This window comes from Xyrauchen texanus, chromosome 16 (assembly GCF_025860055.1).
Source record: "Xyrauchen texanus isolate HMW12.3.18 chromosome 16, RBS_HiC_50CHRs, whole genome shotgun sequence".
In the NCBI taxonomy this organism is placed as follows: Eukaryota; Metazoa; Chordata; class Actinopteri; order Cypriniformes; family Catostomidae; genus Xyrauchen; species Xyrauchen texanus.
This window is the reverse complement of record NC_068291.1, coordinates 28,840,188-28,867,613: the sequence shown is the minus strand read 5'-3', so window position 1 is coordinate 28,867,613 and position 27,426 is coordinate 28,840,188. Positions and strand designations below refer to the sequence as shown.

At 40.1% G+C, this 27,426-nt stretch overlaps 1 pseudogene; it reads right to left on the bottom strand.

Annotated features, from left to right (window-relative positions):
* Window positions 1-1,615: 1,615 nt before the first annotated feature.
* LOC127656759 (WD repeat-containing and planar cell polarity effector protein fritz homolog) overlaps window positions 1,616-27,426 on the bottom strand; it is a 71,686-nt pseudogene continuing 45,875 nt past the window's right edge.

The following is a 27,426-nucleotide window of genomic DNA, read 5'->3' as shown; positions in this document are numbered from 1 at the left end:
TATCATTAATATTGTAATATCCCATGATATTTAAAAAAGGATAAAATTTTATGACATTTATTCATCAACAAAAACAAAACAGAGCATATGAGCCATGAAACTCACAAGAGTCAACGGACTACAGCAGTTAATTATACAGGGAACCTTCTAATTTGTAAACTAAAATTATAACATGGTTCAAACATTAGTTGACAAATAAAATTTTATTGTTAGTTTTATATCATTTTGGTAGACAGTATTTATATACTGCATATTTACAGTATTACATACATGCGTATTGTTTGCATCTACTATTTGTGCTATTTACAAGTATATACATAGAACAAGTGCAAAATGGTACTGTCTCTTTAAAACTACCAGCAGTTAAGTGTTTTGGTTGAGCGCATATTAACAAGAGTGGAGTCACACAGCTTCTTTATTAGAATTAAATGTTTGTTTTCTGTTGTTTCAACAACTGAATGTAAAGGACGGAAAGGGTATTAATCGAGACATTGTAACAGGTTCATTGTGTGTGAGAAGGAGGGAGGGGGACTGGATCAGCAATCCACATGAGCTTTATTTTAATCACATTAAAATAGTAATTTCATAATTTCAGCCTCAAACAAATATGTACAGAGTTCGATATATGTGTCAGACTCTCTTTCCTCTCTCTGGCATCTGGCTTTTATACTAACAGCTATCTGGTACACTCCTGCTCGATTGGGGGCAGCCTGTGGTATGTCAGGGACCCATACTAATGTTCCCACCTCCATCACTGGGCACCGGGCACACTGGGCAAATGCCTAGGCTCCCCACAGCTCCATCAGACCGGCCCAGACTTTATGCCTGCACCTGCGGCAGCAGACTCCTCAACCTGAGGGTGAGAGCAGAGAGGGACAGGGGAAACCGTTGGGTTGTGCAAACCCTGAAGCCAGGGTTCTAGTTTGGGAGGGGGAACTCCCTGTTTATGGGGAGTGGGAACAGGATGGAAGAAAGGGCAGGGAAGAGTTAGCGATGATGATGAGGGCTCGCTGGCCCCCGGATAGGCCGGCATGTGATCCTCTGCCAGCTGGACACCGTCATCCAGCAACACTGAGCGATGACACAAGACCCACTCCACAGTTCCCACTCGACGGTGAATTGCTCCATCAACATCAGATCGATCACCACCACAGCGTTGCAATCCTCCATGGCCAGTACCTACTTCCGGCAGGCATCATAGAGCAGCTGGGCTGTGATGAAGAGGAGGGAATGCCCGTTCAGTGCTGAGTCAACTAATCAGCAGGAGAGGGAGATAAAGGGGACCCGGAGATGCCAATTAGAGAGAGAGAGAGAGACACACACGTGGCCATGCTGTGTGTGTGTGTGTGTGTGTTTATGTTTGTTTTAAGTTAATTTACATCATGAATATTTACATTGACTGCTCCGCCGGTTCCTGCCTCCTTCTTGCCCATCTTTTCCAATTACATTGGTGCCAAAACCCTGAAAGGAGGAGGGATGCACTGTCCGCCAGAGAAGCAGCCACGGCCGTCTGCCTGGGGACAGAGGGGTCGCTGTCGGTCACCTAGAGTAGGAGGAACCACTGCTGTCCACCGAGAAGGGGAGGAGCCGTACTGTCCACCAGGAGTCGGAGGACTCACTGCTGTCTGCCAGGTGAGGAGCAAGCTGTCATCTGCCAGAGGACAGAGGAGTGCCTGAGGACCAGGCGACGACGTGTACGGGGACCAGCAAGCAAGTTTTTCTCTCTCTCTCCCCTCGCTCCCTCTCTGTGTGCCTCCCACTCGCACTTTCCCTCTCCCCTCTCCCTACCCTCGTCTCTCCCCAGGTTCCCAGGAGGTGGGGTGGAAGAATGGTTGTGTTGTAGGCCAGTCCGGATGGCACCCAGCCTGATGAGGAGGAGGCCTGAGTAAACTATCAGAGGGAGATAAAGGGGAGTTGGAGATGCCAGTTCAAGCGAGACATACACGGCCGTGCTGTGTGTGTGTTTCTGTTTATTTTATGTTGTTTTAAGTTAATTACGTCATTAAAATGTACTGCTGACCACCACGACCATCCTAACCCGTAACATGGGCATAGACAAACAGATGGCCGACCTCACCGAGTGTGAGGGAGCGAAAATGCTGGCGGTGTTGTTTTGGAGTGCAGCCGACCCATTGTAAGATAGCCTTCTTTATGTCCTCGTACTCCAGATGGTTGTCAGTGGGGAGTTGCTGAGCCACGAGCTGGGCTTACTCGCACAACAGCGGTAGCAGCCGAATTGCCCACTGGGCTTTTGGCCATTTGTAGGCTGTAGCGGTTTGCTCGAAGAGCCCCATGAACGCCTCCGGGTCATCATGGGGCCCCATTTTGGCCAACATGACTTGGATACACCCATCACTGCCTCCGGGGTCATGGCTGAGGACTTTTCCTGGGTTACCAGGCTCTGCAATACACACCGGTCCTCCATTTGGGCCTGGAGGAGCTACTGCCTTTTTGCCTTTTCATGGCAGAATACTACTTGCTCATTGCTTAGGGTCATAATAGGTTTATAAATGACAGACCATTGGAAATTATGACTAAAAATAACTTGACACCTGAAATCCATCGGTTGGTATAAAAATCAATTGTACAGGTACAATGGAATCAAAAAGTATTTGGACACATTTGGACACTCAATTCAAATTCAGATATGTCTGAATGTCATCGCATTACATAAAAAAATAAAACAATCTCAAAACTAAATAAACTTGTATTACTCATTTTTGCAATAATTTTTTACTTGTCTCAAGGTGTGTTTGATTGGATAGACATGTAAACATTTTAAGTGTGGCTTCAGTGTACAAACACTTTCTAGGGTCGCTGCTAACTTTGAAATGAATTTTCTGCAGTGTTTTGTTTTTCTGAAAATAGATGCCTTAAGTTAGGATGATGCAACATAAATACTTTACTGGATCCACCAGTACCATCCTGTCCACACTATTATACTAGTGTGTACTAGTATGCACAGCAGCTGGGCGTGAATTTCTCTTTCACACATTGCCACCACACACTGCACCGGCAAATCCAGCAAGCGTGTAAGACTTTTATCAGACAAATTGTGGGCTGTGTGATTTTCTGCGGTGACTGGCAATGGAAACAGCGTGCGATTTTTGTGTTTTTTCTATTTTTTTAGTGATGCACAAGGAATCCAGGGAGGAAGAGAGAAAAAAGGGCCTACAGGGTGCATCCCACACCAAACAAGTAACCAAACAAACAAATACACATTGCCGTACAGATGCACTTGGATGCAAAATGTATCTCGGGTCCAAGAGCAATGTGTCAAATGTGGCGTGTCTCGCCATACACCCATGTGTATGCATGGAAAACGTGAGAGACTGAAATGATATATAAACAAATGTGTGTGTTGAAAATGAAATGGAAATATTGGGATGATTCCAGCTATCCACCTCTTTGCCTCTCTCCCTGCACAGTGATGGATTTAGTTCATCCAATGGTGATGCCACCAAGTCATTGTATTCCTTTTTTCACGCTTTTTTCTTTGCCAGCGCGACGCAGGCATAAAGCTCGACTCACTGTCTCTAAGCGTTATTGGCTCGGCATAAGAAACAATAAAACTTCATCGGAGACCAGATTAGTCTGGCTAAATAGAATAAAACGACTAAAAAACAAAAAAGGATTTCCTCTCTCTCAACTGCTATTTATCTAGATGGGAGCATATTTCCCTCTGATGTCTTGCATGCGGCCGTGTGCAGTAGCAATACAGTGAAATTCAGGCTGCTAAATTAGTCAAAACTCCTATAAAAACCCTTTAATCCAACCCCATCCTCTTTGGGCCATCCGTTCAGAACAGGCTGATGTGAAAGGGAGGATTTGAAGAAGATATAGGGAACATAAGTGGGAGAGAAAGAAAGAGACAGAGAGAGTCAGCATAGAGTCAATGGTCCCTCCGTCAGCAGCAGTGGAAGCAGAGAGGATAATACATTAAGAACAGTGCTCATGTAATACGCACATCAATCCATTCCACACACTCATTGTGATGGTCTGGGGCTAACTTGGGTGAACTAGAAGCAAATATCCATGTGTTAGAGAGCGTGCTTGCTCAGAATACCCCAGTGTTGTGCTTCTGTTTGACAAGAGTTCAGCAATAGGGCGGACACAGCTAATTTTAGCACCAGTTTACTTTGACATGCATTTCAAGATTTACTACTGTCTCAGTTAACTTTGACATTCAATTAATTAGGGTTACACACACACACAATTGTTTTTCAATCATGGTGGGGACTTTTCATTGACTTCTAGTCCTTACAGAAATTTACCATTTGTAGGTGTATTTTATAAATTTTTATTAAGGTGTTTTCCATTGGCTGGTCCCCACAATGTAGGGGATTTCAGATTTTACTATCCTTGCGTTGACATTTCGACCCTACAATCTAGGCAAAACCTGACCCACACACAAAATCATGTTACATACTGTACCAAACATGCTTTTATATAAAGTTAATTATAATTACTATAGATAAGCACTGACCCACAACATAACAAAATCATTTTTATTTTTATTTTTAGAGTAATAAAAAACATTATGCACAACAATCATTGGATGTTGCCAATGGGAGGTTTTGTACCATTTAGGTACTTTGTGGAGACAATTTTATCCCTAAAGTAAACCCACCAAGACGTACAATAAACACAGACCATAATGCAGTACACCGATGTTTGGGGTTGATAGCATATTTCTTGCTGATGGATGTCTGAAGTTTGCATTCAGTGTGTGTGTCTAGTGCCAATGAAAAAGACACTCCACTCTGCTCTCCATATGCCTAATGACACTCATCTGAAAACCCAGACATAAACACACAAAATTACACCATACCCAGAGGGAAATAGTTTAACATGTAGAATTTTTATGATTTTCTATATGAGAGAGTGTGAGAGAGAGAACGTGACTGTGTAAAACAGGAATGTGTATTACATGGGTGTCTTGTTCATGACTCTCCCAGACAGAGACAGAGAATGTTACATATAACAAGAGACACTAAGTGAGACTTGATCTCAGGGAACACTCTACAGCACTACTGTATGTGTATGTGTGTCTCAGAAGCTATAAGTTGATCCCTCTCTTACACACTTCTCCGAGTACCCCTTGGTGTCTCTCTCACCAAATCAACATACTCCTCAATGAGACAGTGGACACTGATCCTCTTTTTTGACAACAAAGCAATGGTGGAAGGACAGAAAGACAGTGAGTGACTACTGGAAATCTAAGAAGGAAAACCCTCTTAAAATACAATATATTTTTTAAATTCCACCCTCCAAATAAAATTTTCACTAACATACTGTCCTGTTGTTATAACTCTTGAGTAAACAAGTGAACAAAATCAAACCCCACTGGCATTAAAGCAAGGATTAACTATATTATTAAGCCCATTTTTTTTTTACAGTAAAGGGATAGTTCAGCCAAAAATGAAAATGAAAGATATTCTTCTAAAAATCTTCAGTTGTGTTCAGCAGTAGAAAGAAAGTATCTGGGAAGGCATGAAAGTGAGTAAATGATGAGACAAATGTATTTACTTGAAAGTCAGTTCAGGGGATGTTGTCACAATTTTATCGGGAAGATTGTCACATGTGTTTTAAATGTAAAACATTTATTTTATTAAATGCAATATTTATTGTAAGCGTATGTATTATATATTGTATTGTACAATACAACACGTAATATTTTTGTATGTTACCTTTTCCATTTTTTGCTGTTTAATTAATTTATTTGTGCTTCATAATTGTTGTTTTTGTTTTTTGTTTTTAAATTCTGCTGAAAAACACATGTAATAGATTCAAAGAGTCAACCCCAAATATTCACATGAAACCTTCACCACTGGTTTAGTTGCAAGTTTTATTGTGACAATATGTCCCACCATTGAGGCAAGTTGTCACAAAAGGTCAATGTGTTTTCAATGAACTGTATGTTTTTGTATCCAAGGCTTCTTGGTATCAGCTATGGAAAAATGTACTTTAAAAAAATTACCTACCCTGAGAAATATTCCCTGGAGTAAAAAGTGTGACAACTAGGCCCGGTCTCCAAATAGCCTACTTCTTGGGACCACTGTATACTGATATAAAATAGACATGCTACAGTGTGTGCAATGTTCCTAATTAGTCGTTAATTATGATCCACAAACAGCTACAATAGATCAATACCCTTAACAATGTTGGGCACTTTGAGGTTTGTGTTATTCATGAGAACTACCATATAATGTGTGAATATTGTCAATTTTGAATTTCTTATGTGTGTTTATTCTTCATGGCTGGCTGACAGTGTGAGACATTTGCTTCAGGCTGGCCAAATGTAAACAATACACCTCATACAATAGCAAAAGCACAATACCGAATCTTGCCTCTCTCATTCCCTATTTATGATCCTCCGCACTGCCCAAAGGAATTTCCTCTAAATATTCCCCCATTCTATGATTTCCACAAAACACCTTACACACAAACAATATCAGCACTTGAAAGATGTCAATGACCCGAAAACTAACAACAAGTAGACACAGAAAGAAGAAAACAGAAAGAGGATATCTTGCACTATAAATTAAAAAAAAAAAATCTTGGGCAATGACTTCTAATTGCAACATTTTAACTATTAACACCCCCAAACAGACTATTTTGTTCCTGTCTTATTCACACTCTTAAGCACTTCCTTCCAAGGCTAAGGTCTGCTCGAGGTGAGAGAGCAGGCAAATCATCAAGGACATAATTAAGAGGCTTATGGGCAGACAGGGTGAGAAACACTCACATGCACACACCCTCAAGTTTTCACCGCATTATTAGAAGCTATACACCTCCCTTGTCTCATTTCTACACCTGTTAGCCAAACCATCCGCTCTTTCCTTCCTCTCTTCCTGATTTCTAATATTTTATTTTACTGCCCTCTCTCATTTGAATGTCTGCATAATTTGTTGGCCTAGGAAATGCTCCTGGAAGATCACTGAGGACCAGCACATTGTCACCGCAGGCCAGCAGGAAACAGAATATCAGAGCTAAGGTCAATGCACTTCCTAATCAGCCAATTAACAACACGAATGAATCAAACTCTTCCCTCTATCTGCACACAGCACTCATAAAAAAATCCTTCAGAAGTCAAATATAATTACATAAGAGATTAAACATTATGAAACCTAATGACTTTTTTTAATTTCCCAGTGGTGCCGCTGTTAGGGTCACATGTGCCTTACGTCATATCAGGAAGGACTCGCAAGACAGAAGGAAATTCTATTATTTAAATTTGTTTAAATTCAGACACATTTCTGTTTATTGTTTGCATTTTGTATTCAGACCTCTGCTTCCAGATCAGCCTGAGATGGAATCCAGTGCATCACAGCAAGTCTTTGTGAATCCATTCAAAACGTAGGCTTTTAAAACAAATGCATATTTAGTACATTTAGAATGTACTTATGAGTGATCAATTTCACTTGATCACTCATAAGTACAAACATTATCACACAACAATTGGAGCATTTTATTTTGACAAATTTTACTGGAATAATTCCCCCACCTGGTGCCAAAGTTTGTGCCTCTGCATCTATTTCATTAGCCTTCTTCTTGGCTACAGCCGCTAACACCAACTCACCCTTATCTGCAGCCATATAATGGAGGTCCTTTGAACGTGAAGCATAACAGCAGAGCAATCTAAAATTAATCTCAGCTCACATGACAATACTTCAGTTTTCCTCTTTTTTCACTTTTTGTGCTGTGTGAAGAGAGGAAGAGAGAATAGATTAAAGTTTCAGAAGAAAAACCCTACATGAAAGTATACAATCTTCAAAAATCAGTTGCAAGCATTTGTTCAATCCCTTTATGTCATCCTGCCTGCCCCATTTCTCTCACTCACTGATATGAACTGTCTGGATACATTCATACTGGTCTCAAAAATGTGGTGAACAGTATGTGTCACTTTTTAAAAGCAAGAGCAATGCTGCTCATGTCGAAATAGAATTTAAACTATTGTCATTGGGTATGGACATACATTCACACACTCTTTTTCTCTTTCTTAAATATGAACCTTCTCATCCAAAAGAATAGGTTATATTATATCTATATGAGTATCATGCAGTCAAGAGACCTCAACTTTCCCATAAACATCCTTTTAAATGTCACACCAAAAGTACAACCAAGATAAATCACATCTAACTGAACAGTGCAGACTGCCCACAGAAGGTCTACACGTGTGAAAAATGACACTAGTAGTGCCTGATATATCTTAATAATACATTAATGTAAAAAGAAATAAACAGACACAGCATAAGCATAAAATAAGCCTTACATCCCATTCCAACTACTGATGATATAATTCATTTTAGAGAGCACCCTTCAACAGGAGTAAAAAACACTATAAAATGCTTTTATTAAATGGTAGCAAAAGCAATATGATAATATATATATATATATATAGTATATATAGTATATCAGCAATTGTACAAAATGTGGCTTACCCATTCAGACTTCAGAGACAAACTTCTTATAAATGGTATTTGCTTTGAAATTTCAGGCAGTGACAGCTATACTTTATCTAAAAATATTTAAAATCTTTCTAATTCTTATGCATGCCGTTTTAATGACCTCTTATTAAGGGAGAGTCTACATAGAATATTCATAGTTTTAAAAACCACCACAGGGCCATTTAAATGATCAGCAAAGAAGCTATAGCTGATTAAAAAGGGTATTTAAAGGAATATTCCAGGTTCAATACAAGTTAAGCTCAATCCACAGCATTTGTGGCATAATGTTGCTTAACACAAAGAATAATTTTATTTCTCATCCCTCCTTTCTTTAAAAAAAAGCAAAAATGGAAGTTACTGTGAGGCACTTACAATGGAATTGAATGGGACCAATTTTCAGGGGGTTTAAAGGCAGAAATGTGAAGCTTATAATTTTATAAAGCACATCAATTATTCTGCTAAAACTTATGTGTTATTTGAGCTGTAAAGTTGTTTAAATTGTATTTTTTTTTTAGACATGTTGACATTACATTGTCATGGCAACAAAGATGTAAAATTGTCTATAACTTTACACAGGAAAGGTTAGCAAGCAATTTTATCACACTTAAATCATGTTAACAATCATATTGTATATGTCTTATGGCTATACTTTGGAAATAGTGAGCATTTAAATGTTTATGGATTGGGAGAATCTTGTGGTGCCATTCGAGGTTCGGACGTGTGAATGGAGAGCTCGGAGCACTTTGGTAGTTTTAATACTTTTTGTGTCATAAACAGGCTCTGGAGACATTCAAATTCACTTACATGGTCAAGCTGAAGCCCACGAGCAGCAGGCCGCAAGCCCGGGAGTCGATTTGGCCGGTGAGGTGAAGGAAATTCGGCGACAATTGATGAACTTGACGGCAATGCTGGTGAAGGTCGTTGCTGACTTGGAGAAGCATGCATTAATACATCAATCGATCACTGCCATGGAGACAAAATTCACAGAAATGGTTACAAGAGTGGCAGATGTTGAGAAATTGATCGATTATCTGGAGTCACCGGAGAGAAAATTAGCTGCTAATCCGCTAGTGAACAAGGTGGATTTGGAGCACGTTTGGGAAAAGTTGGAGGATATGGAGAATTGTAACAGGTGGAGTAACGTCCGAATTGTTGGAATATCTGAGGGAGCAGAGGGTCAGAATAAGATGGAATTCCTGGACGGGCTCTTTCCGAGCCTGCCCGACATAAAAGGCCATAGGCTGGAAATCGAGCAAGCTCACCGAGTTCTGTCCCCAGCAAGCCATGCCATTCCTAATGTCAATGGAGTGAGTAAGTTATTATGTGGTACTCATTTTGCAGCTGAGTGGCCCCGACTCACTGAACATTCACTTGACCGTCGGAGGAAACTGGGTGCCTTTTTTGTTTCTTTTTGTGCTGGTTCCGCCTAGCGGCTAGAGCTTGTTTTGTGGAATAGCACTCCTTAGGGACAGTGTTGTGGATGAATCTGCAGATTCTTTGTGCTTATGCCTCCTATTGGTTGGAGTTTGTTTTGTGGAGTATTTCTTGCAGAGGGTAGGAGTGATTGGGTCATTTGTTGCATTTATGTAGCCGTCAAAAGGACGGCTCACTAACAGCTTTTTTTTTTAAATTATTTTTATTTTTTTTGTGTGCAGGTTCCGCTAGCGGCTGGAGCTTGTTTTGTAGAGGAACATACCTTTAGTACAGTTATATGGATTAATCTACATGTTCTGTGTGTTTATTCTGCCTATTGGCTGGAGTTTGTTTTATAGAGGATCTTCTGTTGTGTAATTCTGTCTCACAAAATTTGTATAGAAACACCGGACTTGAGCAATCCGATGGCTCAAGTTGTTGCGGGGGCTTTCCTAGGTGTACATGGACTGTTTAAGTTTAAAGGGCTGGACATCGGTTGGTGTGCTCAGGGCTAATGAACAAGTTTTTCTTTTTTCTGTTTGTTTGGTTTGGGGGGAAGTTTGGGATTTGATTGTTGCACTAATGTTGGAATGTGGTCTCTCATTTTATTTTTGACACACAATCTATTTTTTCTAATATGTCAAAATGTCAAATGTTAATATGAGTGGATTGTCTCTCTCCACATGGAAAGTGAATTGGTTGGGGCACCCCATAAAAAGATGGTAGGTTAATTATTTTCTTAAAGGTAGGAAATATGATATAGCATTTCTTCAAGAAATGCATCTTTCCCCAAAGAAAGCTGAAAAACTTTGGAAGATATGGGGTGGACATGTTTTCTTTTGTGCTGGCTCAAGTAAGAATAGGGGAGTCATTACACTGATAAGTAAACATCTACAATTCAAATGTCTCAAACAGACTAAAGATAATTTAGGAGGAGTTATTATTGTTTTAGCAGAAATTCAGGGGCAAAAGTTGATTTTGGCTAATATTTACGTACCCAACGCTGATGATCAGTGATATTTTATAGATCTTGGTGTGATGTTGCAAGCCGCTGACACATGATAAAATATTGGGAGGAGAATTTAATCTTTTGATGGATATTTGGAGACTTTTGTACCCATCTGGTAGGGACATTCTTTTCATCAGTCCATAAGATTTATTCTAGAATAAATTTGTTTTTTTTACATCTAAGTTCCTCATTTCATCTGTTGTTGATTGCTCAATTGGAAACATCTTAGTCTCAGATCATGCCCTGGTGAGTTTAGAGATGTTGCCATAAGGATAAAAATAAATCATATAGTTGGTGCATTAAAGGTGCAATATGTAATATTTTTCATTTCATATTTTTGCCAATATGTGAACAGCTAATAACGCAACTTAAAAAATGAGCCCCCTACCAGACTTCCTGGGATGCCTATTAAAACCTGTAGATTGATTTTCGTGTGAAGGGTGCAGGTCACTTTAGCCGGAAAAATTATGTGACGTTTATGCACTCTCCCAAGACCCTTGCCTCAGACACTAGCGTGCATCTCTTCTGCTATTCAACAGCATCAACAAACTGCAACACTGGGTAACGTTATCTTAGAGATGGAATCCAGCAAACGTCCAGCTCCCAGCACAACATCGACTCCTACACAAACTCTGAGTAAGCCAAAAAAATATCTATCTACTGAATCCCATCTGGCTAAGTAGGAAAGTGATCGTGGTCGAGCGAAAACTAGAGTGAACATCGGCATGGTATTTTATTCCTGGAGGGACCTTCGTTTGGTTTTGGGGATCAAAACTGACCCTGAATTGGCGTTCTTCTTATTGGACAGGTAAGCTTACATAAATGCAAAGCATGTGAAATATGGTGCCATCTGTGTAATTTTAGCTAACTTGATCTTGCCTGCTAACGCTGACGAATTGCAAGCTATCTTGCTTCATAACTTTCAAATAATTTAAATGATCTACTCTTTATTCTAAAATCTTAATGTCAATGTTAATCTGTAATTATTCAGCAAGGTAAACTACAATAATAAATTAAATGAATGCTAGACAATGTTCAAGATAATTAATCTTGATATATATATATATATATATATATATATATATATATATATATATATATATATATTATGTTCAAATATGGGAGTCATAAAAATGGTTAATCTGGAAAAAAAAAAGAATACATTAAGAATTTTGTAATCGATAATTTTCATATAATAGCAGTTGATTGTGACTTACTTTAAAGCTTTTACAAAGCACCCAAAAGTGTCATAAAAATTGTCCATAAATCCAAATTAGTGGTCCAAATCAGTAATCATGACATTCTTTAAAATATCTTCTGTGGTCTGCAGAAAAAATTTAATTATATGGCTTATGAATGACATAAAAGCGAGTAAATGATGACATAATTAAAATTTTTGGGTGAACTATTCCTTTACAATAAATGGTGAGCAGTTACAGGACCTAAAATTATACTTCTTTCCTATTACATTTACCTAAAATCTTGATGTTGAAAATGTTTTATTTGTCAAATACCTAAATATCAATCTTCGTTTAAGTCCTCTATATACAGTCATATCACCATGGTACACAAAGATCTCAGTCAACAATTCTGAGTCAATCAATACTCATGCATCTGTAGAGAAAACCCTCATGAAAACCCTCAACACCCAAAGATGTTCTTATATGGTGTAAGAACTTAATGTAATTGGCAAATTATAACTGAGCATCTTGGAGGAGCTCATTCGTGGATAAATTAAAGTAAAAGTTGGGAGTGGAGCTCAGTGCTGCCTCAAAACTAATAAGATCCTCTCGCTCTCTCTCTCTCTCTCTGTTTAAACGCTAAACCCATCCTTCTGCTTCAGATACATCAGTCAGAGCTGCAACGAGATGCAGAGACAGTGAATACAGCACAGTCTGACCTGCAGAGCGCTAATGCCTATATTGTCAAGCAGCCTCAGCAGGTCTGATCAGATGAGGGGGATGAGAGTGACTTACAAACATCAAACAGGACTCGATTTAGCAACTTCACAGGCTCAGGGATGAGAGCCAATCACCTCATGATTCAAACAACGAATTAATGGGGAGATTCTTCATTTCAAACAATACTGTCAACTATGGGCTTAAACTTTCTTACTTTCTTAAACTTGTGTATTTTAAGAATGTCTACATTTCCATAACCAGCTGTATGAAAGGAAAAATCTGATGCAGTGATTTAATATCTTGCAGGTTAATAACAGAGAGAGAAAAAAGCAAGAGAGAGAATCAGGTTTTGAATTGAAAAGGAAAACCACAGCTAACAGGGGATTCGAAAGAGTTATTTTGACTCGAGCCATGTGAAACAAACTATCTTGGACTGCAGCTTTAGTTATGACTTTATTGACAACCATATACACTTCGCTTGAGGGCCATTCTGAACACTGAACTCCCCAGTGGGGGGCCCGTAGAAACATACACATACAATGACGTCACACATACTGATGTACTACGTCCCCTTTCCTAAGTATAGTATGCAAATACACAAACAGGTTTAAGCTTCATAGCATTGATTAATCATTTTAAAAGTTCTACCCCTTCACAATTAACTTTAGTTCTCTTTTTTTGCCAATGCAGGCAATGTAGATATATTAAATTTGAAGCAATATCAATACCACAAATAACTGGAGTTAGACTGGAGAACTAGTTTGCCTACCGCAACAACCGCTCCACTGAGGATGCCATTGCATCTACAATACACACTGCTCTTTCCCACCTGGAAAAAAGGAACACATATGTGAGAATGCTGTTTGTAGACTACAGCTCAGCATTCAACACCATAGTGCCCTCCAAGCTTGATGAGAAACTCCGGGCTCTGGGCTTAAACCGCTTGCTGTGCAGCTAGATCCTGGACTTCCTGTCAGGCAGACGTCAGGTGGTTAGAATGGGCAGCAACATCTCCTCATCACTGACCCTCAACACTGGAGCCCTGCAGGGCTGTGTTCTCAGCCCACTCCTGTATTCCCTGTACACACATGACTGTGTGGCAACACATAGCTCCAATGCCATCATAAAGTTTGCTGATGATACGGCGGTGGTAGGTCTGATCACTGACAATGGTGACACAGCCTACAGACAGGAGGTGCACACTCTGACATGCTGGTGTCAGGAGCACAACCTCTCCTTCAATGTCAGTAAGACCAAGGAGCTTGTAGTGGACTTCAGGAGGAAAGACAGAGAACACAGCCCCAACACCATTAATGGAGCACCGGTGGAGAGAGTCGGCAGTTTCAAGTTCCTCTGTGTCCACATTACTGAGGAACTCACATGGTCCGTCAACACTGTGGCCGTTTTGAAGAAGTCTCACCAGCGCCTCTTCTTCCTGAGGAAGTTTGGAATGAACCACCACATCTTCACACGGTTCTACATCAGCACTATAGAGAGCATCCTGACTGGCTGCATCACTGCCTGGTACGGCAATAGCAACAGCCACAACTGCAAAGACCTGCAAATGGTGGTGCGAACTGCCAGACACATCATCAGAGGTGAGCTTCCCTCCCTCCAGGACATATATAACAGGCGGTGTGTGAAAAAAGCTTGGAGGATCATCAGAGACTCCAGCCACCTGAGTCATGGGCTGCTCTCACTGCTACCATCAGGCAGGCGATATCTCAGCATCAGGACCCGCACCAGCCGACTACATGACATCTTCTTCCCCCAAGCAATCAGACTTTTGAACACTTGATCTCTCATGATCACTAACTAGCACTGCACATTATTAATCTTATTAACTCACACTGGACTGTCAAATATATTCTCCACAATATAACTACTGTATATATATTTTTTATATACTCTTTATTTAAATTTTTTATTGTATGTGTATTCTATATTGTGTGTATTGTTTACTGTACATTGTATATTATATTGTGTAATTATGTGTACATTTGATATGTAAATTGTGTTGTGTAAATATGTTGTTTATTGTAATTGGTATACGTCTCGTCACTGTCATGACTGCTATGTTGCTCGGAACTGCACACACGACTTTCACCTACTGTTGCACTTGTGTACATGGTAAAAATGATTTGATTTTTGATTTTGATTTGATTTGATTTGAACTCTTGCTTCCATTGTATTGGGAAATCACATAAAAAAGTGGTGCTTTAATCTAGATGAACAATGTAATAAAACGTGAATGTGTAAATCAACTGTATGTCAAGTCTTTTAGTCTTTGTATTTCGTGTTAGGAATGACTGTGTTTGTTTTAGAGGTCAACTGGCCTGGGACCATATGTGTGGGTTACTGGAACTTGACCATTTTGCTGGGGGGATGCTGTGCAGTTTGGTTGGCTATACTTGTCTGATGGAGTTGATGAGAATTTGTAGAGTAGGATCACCTACTGTATGCTTTTTGAGTTAGTTCAGTCTAGCCCTGAATAGCCAAAGGTCAACCTTCTGAGACAAAATAGTTCGGGTCAATTCTCTGAGACATTCGGTGCTTCAACTCTGCCTCTGCACTTTTAATATTCCCTTCTAATTCCATGAGTTCTTGTGCTTTGGATTTTTTGGTGTATGCGGCATACTGTATCATCTGGCCCCTTAGAACCGCCTTAAGTGTCTCCCAAGCCACGCCCATAAAGGATACAGAGGACCAGTTGGTCTCCATATAGACACTGATTTCAGCTTTTAGCATCTTCTGGAATTAAGGATTTTGCAAAAGGGATACATTAAAGCGGCAACTATATGATTTCTTTTTTCCGTATGTGGCAACACCTCTAAACACACCAGGGCGTGATCTGAGAATAAATTATTCCACTTGAGCAGTCAACAACAGATGAAATGAGGGACTTGGATAACAATAAGAACAAATCTATTCTAGAGTAAATCTTATGGACTGATGTAAAAAATGCATAGTCCCTACCAGATGGTTTCAAAAGACTCCAAATATCCAGATTTTTACACATCCTGTGAAGTATCACTGTTGTTCTAGAGGGCTTGCAAAGTTTTGCTTCACTATGATCAAGGAGTCCATCAATAGATTAAAGTCTCCTCCCAATATTATATCATGAGGGGTGCCAATGGCTTGTAACATCCCTTCAAGATCTATAAAAAAGCCCTGATCATCAACGTTAGGTACATATATATTAGCCAAAATAAGACATTGTCCCTGAATTTCAGCTAAAACTATAATGACTCTTCTTAATTTATTTTGAGACATTTGAATTGTAACTCTTTCCTTATCAGTGTAATGACTTCCCTGCTCTTACTCGATCCAGCACTGTAAAAAGAAATGCCCACACCATATCTTTCCACATTTTTCAGCTTCCTGCAGAGAAAGGTGTGTTTCTTGAAGAAACACTATATTATATTTCTTATGCTTAAGAAGAGAAATAACCTTCTTTCTTTTTATGGGGTGCCCCAACCCATTCACATTTCACGTGGAGCAAGACAATCCACTCATATTAACATTTTGACATATAAGAAAAAATCGATTGTGTGTCAAAGACAAAATTATAAAGACCCCATTCCAACATAATGTAAAAATCAAACACGGAACATATAAATAACCCTTACAAATATATAAGAAAAACGTGCACATTAACCCCACACACGACAGCGCCAACTGGCATCCATCTCTCCAAACTCCAAGGCTGTGCCTGATTTCCTCCTGCAATGTCTCTGTGGTCATACCTGCCTTATAGAGAGCCCCCTTTGAGCCCCTGGAGCAGGCCGATCTCAGCACTCTGTCTCTGAAGATGGCCCTCCTGATGGCGCTTACTTCTATCAGGAGGGTTGGGGACCTGCAGGCACCAGCGAATGCCTGGAGTTCGGGCCGGCCTGGTTACGTGCCCAAAGTTCCCACCACTCCCTTTCGGGATCAGGTGGTGAACCTGCAAGCGCTCCCTTCAGAGGAGGAAGACCTGGCCTTGTCCTTGCTGTGCCCAGGTCGCACCCTGCGCGTCTATCTGGACCACATGCAGAGCTTTAAATGCTCGGAGCAGCTCTTTGTCTGTTTTGGAGGAAAGCAGAAAGGGAAAGCTGTCTACAAACAGAGGCTGGCCCATTGGATTGTGGATGCCATTTCCTTGGCTTACCGATCACAAGATCTACCATGCCCCTTGGGAGTCCGGGCGCACTCCACTATAGGTGTTGCGTGAGAGGGAAGAGTGCTTCCCCAGCGTTATTCTAGCATGTGCTCTGCGGGAAATTGCTTAATACAAAAATCAGGAAAGGCCACCGCCTGTAGCCTCCTCAGGTAAGTGCCTCCTCCCTCCATTAACGGGATCAGGGAGATGCCTTGCCTAACTTGCTGGAAGGTCACAATGTAGTCGAGTGCTCGCTGCGAGGCATGCAGCGTACTGTTCTTTACGAGAAGATTGTGTTTTTCGGCTCATAACACCGGCACGACTTCAGATGGAACAGTGGAAAACTTTGCCCACTCTAACATTTTCTTTTTGTTTTTCTGTTTCAAAAGTGGCTTTTTCTTTGAAATTCTTCCCATAAGGCCTGCACCCCTGAGTCTTCTCTTTACTGTTGTACATGAAACTGCTGTTGAGTGGGTAGAACTCAATGAAGCTGTCAGCTGAAGACATGCAAGGCATCTATTTCTCAAACTAGAGACTCTGATGTACTCGACCTGTCCTTGTTAGAGCCAGTTGTCCTTTGTCTTTGAAGACTGTAGTCTACACCTTTATATTACATCTTTGTTTTTTTTGGCCATTTCATGCATTGTATAACCTTTATTCCTCAAAACAATGATTGACAGATGAGTTTCTATAGAAAGATGTTTCTTTTTTGACATTTTTGACCTAATATTGACCTTAAGACATGCCAGTCATACTGTGACAACTCAAAAACAAACACAAATACAATGTTAAGCTTCATTTAACTAGCCAAATATCTTTCAGCAGTGTTTGTATGACCAAATTAGCAATTTAGAATGATTACTCAAGGATAAGGTGTTGGAGTGATGGCTGCTGGAAATGGGGCCAGTCTAGATTTGATCAAAAATGACTTTTTTCAAATAGTGATGGTGCTGTTTTTTTTACATCAGTAATGTCCTGACTATTCTTTGTGATCAGCTGAATGCCACTTCGGTGAATTCAAGTACCAATATCCTTCCAAAACAGCACAATCCCTACATTATTCCAAACTTTTGGCAGCCAGTTTAAATATACACAATATACCAATATACAATTGATTATAAGGATACACAACTCCTGCCGAAGTGCTGTGGGGAATCAGGATGCTGAAGCGGCCTGTTGAAATTAAGCGTCAAGCGTCGAGACAGAGTGATGTTCGCCGGAACACTGCAGGGGAGCGGAAAGTCTTCTCGTTGCCGTGACTCGTGTAGTCGATGGCAAAGCATTACAGGGCTTCTAGACAAGAGACGATTCGCTGTCTTGAAGGAAGACATTTCTGAAGAATGGTGTTTGCCCGCCTGCTTTTATAGAAAATAACTTTGCTATCAAACTCAAAACTCCATAAAACCATAGCTCAAAACCCATAGCCAATATTAGAATATTGGCATTATTGTATAGAGGTTACAACTAGGTCATGTGGAAGAACACTCCCCATATGCTTTAGCAAATGCAATGTCAAGTGTACTGAGTCATAAGGGAACTACAAGTGCCGAACACTAGATATTATCATTGGATCTAAAAACCTTTATTTCATCTTAGCAGAACATGATGCTTTCTGAGTCAGAAAAAGAGACGGATCAAAAGAGAGAGAGAGAGAGAGACAGAGAGAGAGAGAGAGAGAGAGAGAGAGAGAGAGAGAGAGAGAGAGCGAACGAGCGAGAGTCCAGACATCTAAGAGGGATAACAATAATTCTGTACATAAATCAGATATTATACCTCTTATGCACCACAGCTTACACAGGACACAGGATCTAGTCTAATCTTATTTATTTAAGAGCTTCAAGAGCTCACATGCAGATAACAGCCTTTTAGTGTTATTTTGGGCTGGAGAGGCATATGGAAAGAGAATAAACAGCTGGTCCAGTGATGATGTGTTTGAGATTCACTCAACGTCAGAAAAGAGTTTAAAATTAACATGGACCAGTGAAGCAGAGAGAGAGAAAGAGATGGAGGGAAGAGAGAGCCATTACATGCACAATTTTGTGCAAACATACACACACACACCAAGGCAATTCATGTGCACACCTGTAATCCACATGAGTGTTTAAGGAAGGTGTTTATCAATAGTGTGAGGGAGTCTTACAGAGTTCATTATCAGTCACTACACAGAAACGTGCTAATATCAGCTCTGTGCTGTATGCCACAGACTAATAGGTGATATTAACACCAGCCCTCTCCATTCCAGCAAACACACACTTGCATATGCCCCATTAACCAACAAAGCAAGCGTCTGATTTGAGGATCAAAAATATGATTTAATTAATTAATGAGCAGATAGGAAAATTAGCATAAATGAAAAGTCAGTGAAATGTGCATACACTTATTATCATAGACATTATTGGGGTTCACATCAGAGAATAATTACAACTATAGAGTGTTACAATTATGCAAAACACTCCAGCAAATGAGTGTAGAGGCAAAAGCCCTCCCTCCCTTCCTCTCTAACCCTTTCTGTGACTCCAACCCCTCCAATTTCTTCCAACACCAAAGTGCTTCACTTCACAAAAGGCTTCTTACAAAAGAAAAGAAAGAGAAATTCTTTTGGTGCTCCATTGTTGATTCTGAGACAATGAGACTCGAGCCTGGCTCATACTGGGGGCTCTTACGTGGGGCTCCATGCGTTTTGTTTCAGCTGACCTCTGTGACATGGAGGGGGACCAGATCAGATGGAGCAAGGACCCCCACTCATTCCCTGCCTTTCTCTTTTTCTTTCCTCTTTCTTTCTCTACCTCTCTCCTGTGGGTGGTTTAATTTAACTTCTGTGGCTAATTAGCCAAGAGCCAAAACCATGGGGTGAAACGCCACTCCCTATAGTTCTATCTCTCTCTATCTCTCTCTCTCTTTCTTTGCCTTTAGCTCTCTCTCACTCTTCCGCTTCTCTTTGTTGATTCAGAATGACTGATATTCATTGGGCATTCATAATTTGCCACTTTCGTCTTCCTTATTCATTTCCTTTCTCTCATTTTTAGTTTTCCCAGTGCATATCCCAAGAATAACAGATCCAGGTTTCCTTTGCCCTCTCTCCCTCCTTCCTCTCTTCTCTACCCTTTCAGGCTGTGCAGCTCAAGCTCCACCTTTTCAATTGGGGCCCTCAGCAGCAGCACTAAGTGGGGAATCAATTGGAACGAGTGCGTTTGCCGTGAAAGAAGGAGGGAGAGAGAGGAACTGCATGAGAAAAGGACAGAGGGAGAGAGACAGCGGCCGGTGTGAACGCTAATAGGGAAGGTGTCACTCGGGCATGGAAAGAGGAGGCCTAGAAAGGGGTCAGACATACAGGGCCATTTAAAGGAGCGAGAAAAAAGAGGAAGAGAAAAGATGTACTAGACACGAGAGCTGTGAAAGACAGACTCCCTCGCTCTTTTTCTTCTGCCACCCCTCCCTCTCTTAGCAACAGTTGCTCTCTGGAGTTTCAGGGATTCCTGTAATGCTAGGAGAGAGAGAGAGGGGATGTGACATGGCCAGGGGCCTCAAACCCAGAGCTGCACCTGCCTGGAGAAAACTCAAAGCTCTCTGCATGTGTAACATACCCAGAACTACACAATTAGCATTAACAATGGCAACACATTTAACATGCTTTAAGAGAAGACCATTTTATTTTCCAAACTGACTCATTTTACATGTATAACTTATTCACAATATAAGTATAATATAAATTTGCATTCGTTTTAGTAATAACATTACAAATCAAAATTTGCTCAAATGAACAAAACAGTGCTTATGCTACCTTACGTTATAATGAAGGCTTCATTAAATAATTTAAATTATTACGTTCATTAACTATGGACATGTTCCACTAATTTTAACAATAAGAAAGTTTGCAAACTACTTTTTTGTCATTTTGAATAGTATATATACACTGAAACCCCTAATAAGTTGACTCTACTCATTTGTTAAGTCATTCCCTCAACTGAATTGTGGCGTCTCCAAAATCTATGTAATTAAGTTAAATTAACTTTGAATTCATACAGAATTAACTTAACTATTTAGGTTGAGTTAACTGGATTTACGTAGACTTAACTCAGATTTGCTATTTAAATATTGTTGTTTCTACTTTTGTTAATAACTTCAATTGAACTGATAAAATTTTAGATCAAACAATGGTACAGCTCAAAAAATTATCATAACTTATTCTAGGTTAGTCATTAAATAAAAACCTGAACTTTAACTGTACATTCACAAATATAATTAGTCAACAGGGTCCAACTTGACCAAATGGGACACAGATCACCCTAATGGTGACATCACACAAAACAACTATTTGCAACAAAACAACAGAAATAATACTACAAAAGAGCTGAAACTTCTATAAATTCTTAATTACAACTATTTAAATGCCCCTGTAACGGTTTGGCAGAAGGAGGCATTAAATATGTGAGTGGTGGTGGTGTAGTGGCTAAAGCACAGGGCTGGTAATCAGAAGGTCACAGGTTCTAACCCCACGGCCACCACCATTGTGTCCTTGAGCAAGGCACTTAACTCCATGTTGCTCTGGGGGGGATTGTCCCTGTAATAATTGCACTGTAAGTCGCTTTGGATAAAAGCGTCTGCCAAATGCATAAATAAATGTAAATAAAACAACACCAGGAACAAACAAAACAAACACGAGGGGAATACACAACATAAACATGAAAAACCATCGACGGATAATACGGGCAGGATTTAAACACAGATACTACCATAACATGCACAAACATCAACGATTGACAGGGGAATGGAGAAACAGCAGGGTTTAAATACACAGGAGACATGATGTTGACAAACGAAAATCAGGTGAGCACAATGACACAGGGCTGGCAGTGATGAGGGCCGGACAGGAAGTCCAAGGGGGCACAGGGGGCAGACAGGCAGTCCAAGGTGTCCACAAGACGAGGACTGGGTCAGGTGGCCTGGGAGCTGGCCACAGAGCATAGACAGGGTCTGGAGGTCTGGGAGTCGGCCTCAGGACCACAGCCATGGGGAACTCCGAGGGCGGAGCCGAGGTAGGCGGAGCTGTGGACTGCTCAGGAGGCGGAGCCGTGGGAGGCGGAGCCGTGGAAGGCTCAGGAGGCGGAGCCGTGGAAGGCTCAGGTGGCGGAGCCCTGGATGGCTCAAGATGCGCTGGCTCTTGGACGGTCGAGGCTACGGGCGCTGGCTCTGGGACGGTCGAGGCTGCAGGCATTGGCTGGCTGGCGGAGGCTGGAGAGCAGAGGCATTTCTTCTCTCCTCCAGGCGGACGAAGTTGGCAGCGCTGGTTCGTTGACCATGGCTGTCGTGGGCTCTGGCTCGCTGACCGTGACTGGCGCGGAAAGCCCAGAGGCGGGAGCCGGGATCAAGAGAGGTAGTTCCCCGGCAGCAAATTCCTTCACGACGAGTCCTACGTACTCCTGCCAGGTGTAGTCTCCGGTCTCCGGTAACTCCCACCATCGGTGTTTAGGTAAACCGAACCGGTACGCTACATTCAGGACCTCGTCGTTCCAGCCGGTGTAACTGGCCATGCAGGAGAAAAAGTGGGTGAACTCCCGCACTGATAAGTCCGCCTGAGTAAGCTCTTGGAGAAACGCTGCTAGATCCATACTGGTCGATCGTTCTGTAACGGTTTGGCAGAAGGAGGCAGACAAGGAGTGAGGATCTATGTGCAGTTCTTTAATGAGATGAACAAAAGGGTGAACAGGATAACTAAAATAAAACAACACCAGGAACAAACTAACCAACCACGAGGGGAAAACACAACATAAACATGAAAAACCATCGACGGAGAATATGGGCAGGAGACAACAGGGGATCGTGACAGCCCCCATAACTTCCCTTTGACCAAGGAAACATTATAAAATAATTCAAGAGCAAAGCATTAAGGGAATTTCCCATAGCCTCAATTTTGCACTCAAAAACACTTAAAATAGAAAGTCTATGGATTTTTAAGATAAATAAGTTCAATTAACTTTTAATTAGCCCAAACCAAAGGAAATTAGCCCAAACCATACATTTCAAGTAATACTTAATACAATTTGATATTTCCAGTAATGACAGCGTTAAGGTTCACAGTGTATTGTTTTAGCATTTAAAATATATATTTTTTAAACTTTTTTGGAAATGCTTTGCTTGAAAAGGGTACTTCTGCTATGTTTTTTTTTTTTTTTAAATACATGCCACTTGGTTTTATAACTTATATAATAAAATGAAATTCATGCATTAAGTGTGCAAACAATATTTCAAATTGCTGGTGTCTGAAACAGAGAAAGCATACCCTTGAAGCCAGAGAGATTACACAATCTCGGTCTGGGGCTCCATGCAAGATCTCACCACGTGGAGTTGCTATGATCATGAGACCGGTGAAGAATCAACCCAGAAATACACAGGAGGATCTTGTCAATAATCTCAAGGCAGCTGGGACCATAGTCACCAAGAAAACAATTGGTAACACACTACACCGTGAAGGACTGAAATCCTGCAGCGTTTGCAAGGTTCCCCTGCTCAAAAAAGCACATGTACAGACCCATCTTAAGTTTGCCAATGAACATCTAAATGATTCAGAGGAAAACTGGGTGAAAGTGTTGTGGTCAGATGAGACCAAAATCGAGCTCTTTGGCATCAACTCAACTCGCCATGTTTTGTTGTTCTTGTCTCTCACTGTTCAAATTAACCTACCATTAAAATTATAGACTGATCATTTGTTTGTCAGTGGGCAAACGTACAATATCAGCAGGGGATCAAATACTTTTTTCCCCTCACTGTATATATAGTGGGTTAGAAGTTCACATACACTTTGTTAGTATTTGGTAGCATTGCCTTTAAACTGTTTAACATGGGTCAAACATTTTGGGTTGCCTTCCACAAGCTTCTCACAATAAGTTGCTGGAAGTTTGGCCCATTCAAATGAGTCAGTTTTGTAGGCCTCCTTGCTCGCACACACTTTATATTTCCAATCTTTTTTATTGGTATTTAACAAGACAAAACATAACTGTACATTTGTTAAATCAAACAAAAAAGACCCCCAAAAAATACAGATTGAGTCAAGTTAAATTCCTCCCCCAACCCTCCCTCCCCCAACCAAACTTCCAAATTAACATAGAAACAATAACACACACCCTACATTCCAGGTAGGAGAAAATAAATGAATTAATAATAAATAAAAATAAATAAATATTAAAAAAAGGAAATCTGAAAAAGGAATAAATAGTAGTAATAATAAATAAGTTAAAAATAATACTAATAACAAATTTCAATAACAAATATGAATCTTTCCTCTTATCCATTAGTTGTTGCTAGGATTTAATTATAATGCTTCCCCACTAGCATTAGGAGAACAGGGTAAAACTTTAATATAGTCTAAGAAAGATTTCCAAGTCTTATGAAAAGATTTGAGAGATCCAGAAGCGAACAACTTAGCTGGGACGGGACGTGTTTCCATTTAAGAAAAATGGCTTGTCTAGCTAAAACTGTAGTAAAAGCAATAACCCGGCGAGATGAGGCAGTTAAGTCAGAACTCAAGGAAATGCCGAAAAGGGCTGTCAATGGGTTCCACATCCAGGTCTATGTTAAGAGCATTTATAAGCATATCAAAAATATTAGACCAAAAGTCTCCTATCTGGGGACAGCTCCAAAACATATGAAGGTGATCAGCAGGAGGCTGCTTACAACGATTACAGGCATCACTCTTATCTGGAAAAAATGTGGCCAATCAAGCATTAGTAAGATGGGCTCTATGGAGCACCTTACATTGCAGTAGACCAGGCATGGAACATATTGATGAGGAGTGAATAAGTTTCAAAATGCCACTCCATGTTCATCTCGCACACGCTTTTTCAGTTCTGCGCACAAATCGGATTTAGGTCATGGCTTTGTGATGGGCACTCCAATACCTTGACTTTGTTATGCTTAAGCCATTTTGCCACAACTTTGGAGGTATGATTGGGGTCATTGTCCATTTGGAAGACCTATTTGTGACCGAGCTTTAACTTCCTGGCTACTAATTTTCCTTCCTCATGATGCCATCTACTTTGTGAAGTGCACCAGTCCCTCCTGCAGCAAAGCACCCCCACAACATGATGCTACCACACCCATGCTTGCCTCAACCTTTTACCTCCAAACATAATGCTGGTCTTTATGGCCAAACAGTTACATTTTAGTTTCATCAGACCAGAGGACATTTCTCCAAAAATTTAATCTTTGACCCAATATACACTTGCAAACTGTAGTCTGTCTTTTTTTATGGCGGTTTTGGAGCAGTGGCTTCTTCCTTGCTGAGCAGCCTTTCAGATTATGTCAATATAGGACTCGTTTTACTGTGTATATAGATCCTTGTCTACCCGTTTCCTCCAGCATCTTCCCAAGGTCCTTTGCTGTTTTTCTGGGATTGATTTGCACTTTTCACACCAAACTATGTTCATCTCTAGGAGACAGAATGCATCTTCTTCCTGAGTGGTATGATGGTGTTTATACTTGCGTACTATTGTTTGTACAGATGAACGTGGTACCTTCAGGCATTTGGAAATTGTTCCCGATGATGAACCAGACTTGTGGAGGTCCACACATTTTTTTCTGAGGTCATGGGTGATTTCTTTTGATTTTCCAGTGATGTCAAAAATACAGGGGCAAAGAGGCACTGAGTTTGAAGGTAGGCCTTAAAATACAACCACATCCAACTGACTCCAATTAGTCTATCAGAAGCTAATTGACTAATTGTCTAAAGGCATGACATAATTTCCCAAGCTGCTTAAAGGCACAGTTAACTTAGTATATAAAGTTATTAGTATGTACATTTCTGACCCACTGAAATTGTGATATAGTCTATGAAAATTTAAACACTCTGTCTGTAAACAATTGTAGGAATAATTACTTGTGTCATGCACAACGTAGATGTCCTCAACGACTTGCCAAAACTATAGTTTGCTAATATAAAATCTGTGAGTGGTTAAAAATCTGTTTTAATGACATCAACCTAAGTGTATATAAACTTCTGACTTCAACTGTATAAATATATATATATAATCAAATGCATTAGGGGTAAAACTAGGTGTCAAAGCACAAACTAATTAAATACTGTTTGTACATCTAAGTGTGTATGCAATGTGTGTGAGTACCTGAGCAGTTGATGGAAGAATCGGCAGGCATATCTGCTGATGGGGTCTCTGTATTCCAATATGACTGTGTTTGAAAGGGGTCTAGAGGGAGCATGGAAGACCCCCAGAGCTGGTTCTAACTGAACAAATGATCAAATATAATAGCCTACTTAAAGTAGTCCCAAGAAGTATTTATATTTTAGCCACTTAAAAATGTTCACGTTTATTTTATATATACTCTCTGGTCATCAAAGTGTTAATTTGATTAACTAGCTGAAGGGAAACTTCATACATCCACTAAAAATGACTAGTTGGTTAAAAGTAATTGCAAAAAGGTTCAGAAAGGTCCTTTTAAAAAATTAAGATTTTTTTTAAGAATATCTCAGCTCTGTATTCCATTCAATGCAAGTGAATGGGCACCAAAACTTTTAAGCTCCAAAAGCACATAAAGGCAGCTAGAAGTAATCCCATTACTCCAGATGTTAAATCTATGCCTTCTGAAGCTAAATGATAAGTGTAGGTGAGAAAAAGATCAATATTTAAGTCCTTTTTACCACCAATCTCCTATTTCACCTTCATTCTTCTTCTTCGTGTACATTGCCACCTACTGGCAGGGTAGAGAATTTATGGTAAAAAAGGTCTGTATTGATCTGTTTCTCACCCACACCTATGATATCGCTTCTGAATATATAGATTAAACCACTGGAGAAATATGGATTACTTTTATGGTGCCTTTATGTGCTTTTTGAGCTCCAAAGTTTTAGTTCCCTTTCACTTGTAGTTAATTTATATCTTCTGCTTTAGTGTGTAAATAGGAAATATTGATTTTAGATTTCCAAACATTCTCTTTGCAAATAGAATAGAATAAAAACAAAGAGTCCTGCAACAGATGGTATGACCCCCAAAGTGCCCAGCTCTTAACATAATTGAGTCAGTCTGGGATTACATGAAGAGACAGAAGCAATTGAGACAGTCTAAAAACATAGAACAGTGGCAAGTTCTTCAAGATGTTTGGAAAAACCTATATGCCAACAACCTTGAAAAACTGAAAGTGTACCTAGGAAAATTGGTGCTGTTTTAAAAGCATAGGTGGTCACACCAAATATTGATTTAGTTCTTATTTATTTTATTTTACTGCATTAATAAAATTATTCATGGCAATCATTATTCAAAACTTCCTCACTATGCAACATTTTCACAACTGCCTATAACTTTTAACTGTTAACTGTTCATTCTTAATTAATAAAAACATGTGTTTTCATCACTGCTTGTATATTACCCTTAGCACTGGAGCATATACCATGATTAATATAATGTTATTTTTCGGTGTAAAGAGCTATTTTTTTCTATTTTGCACATTTCCTCTATTTAATCTAAGGTTTAGTCTCTGTTCATAAATCAAAGGCTGCAAGTCTGG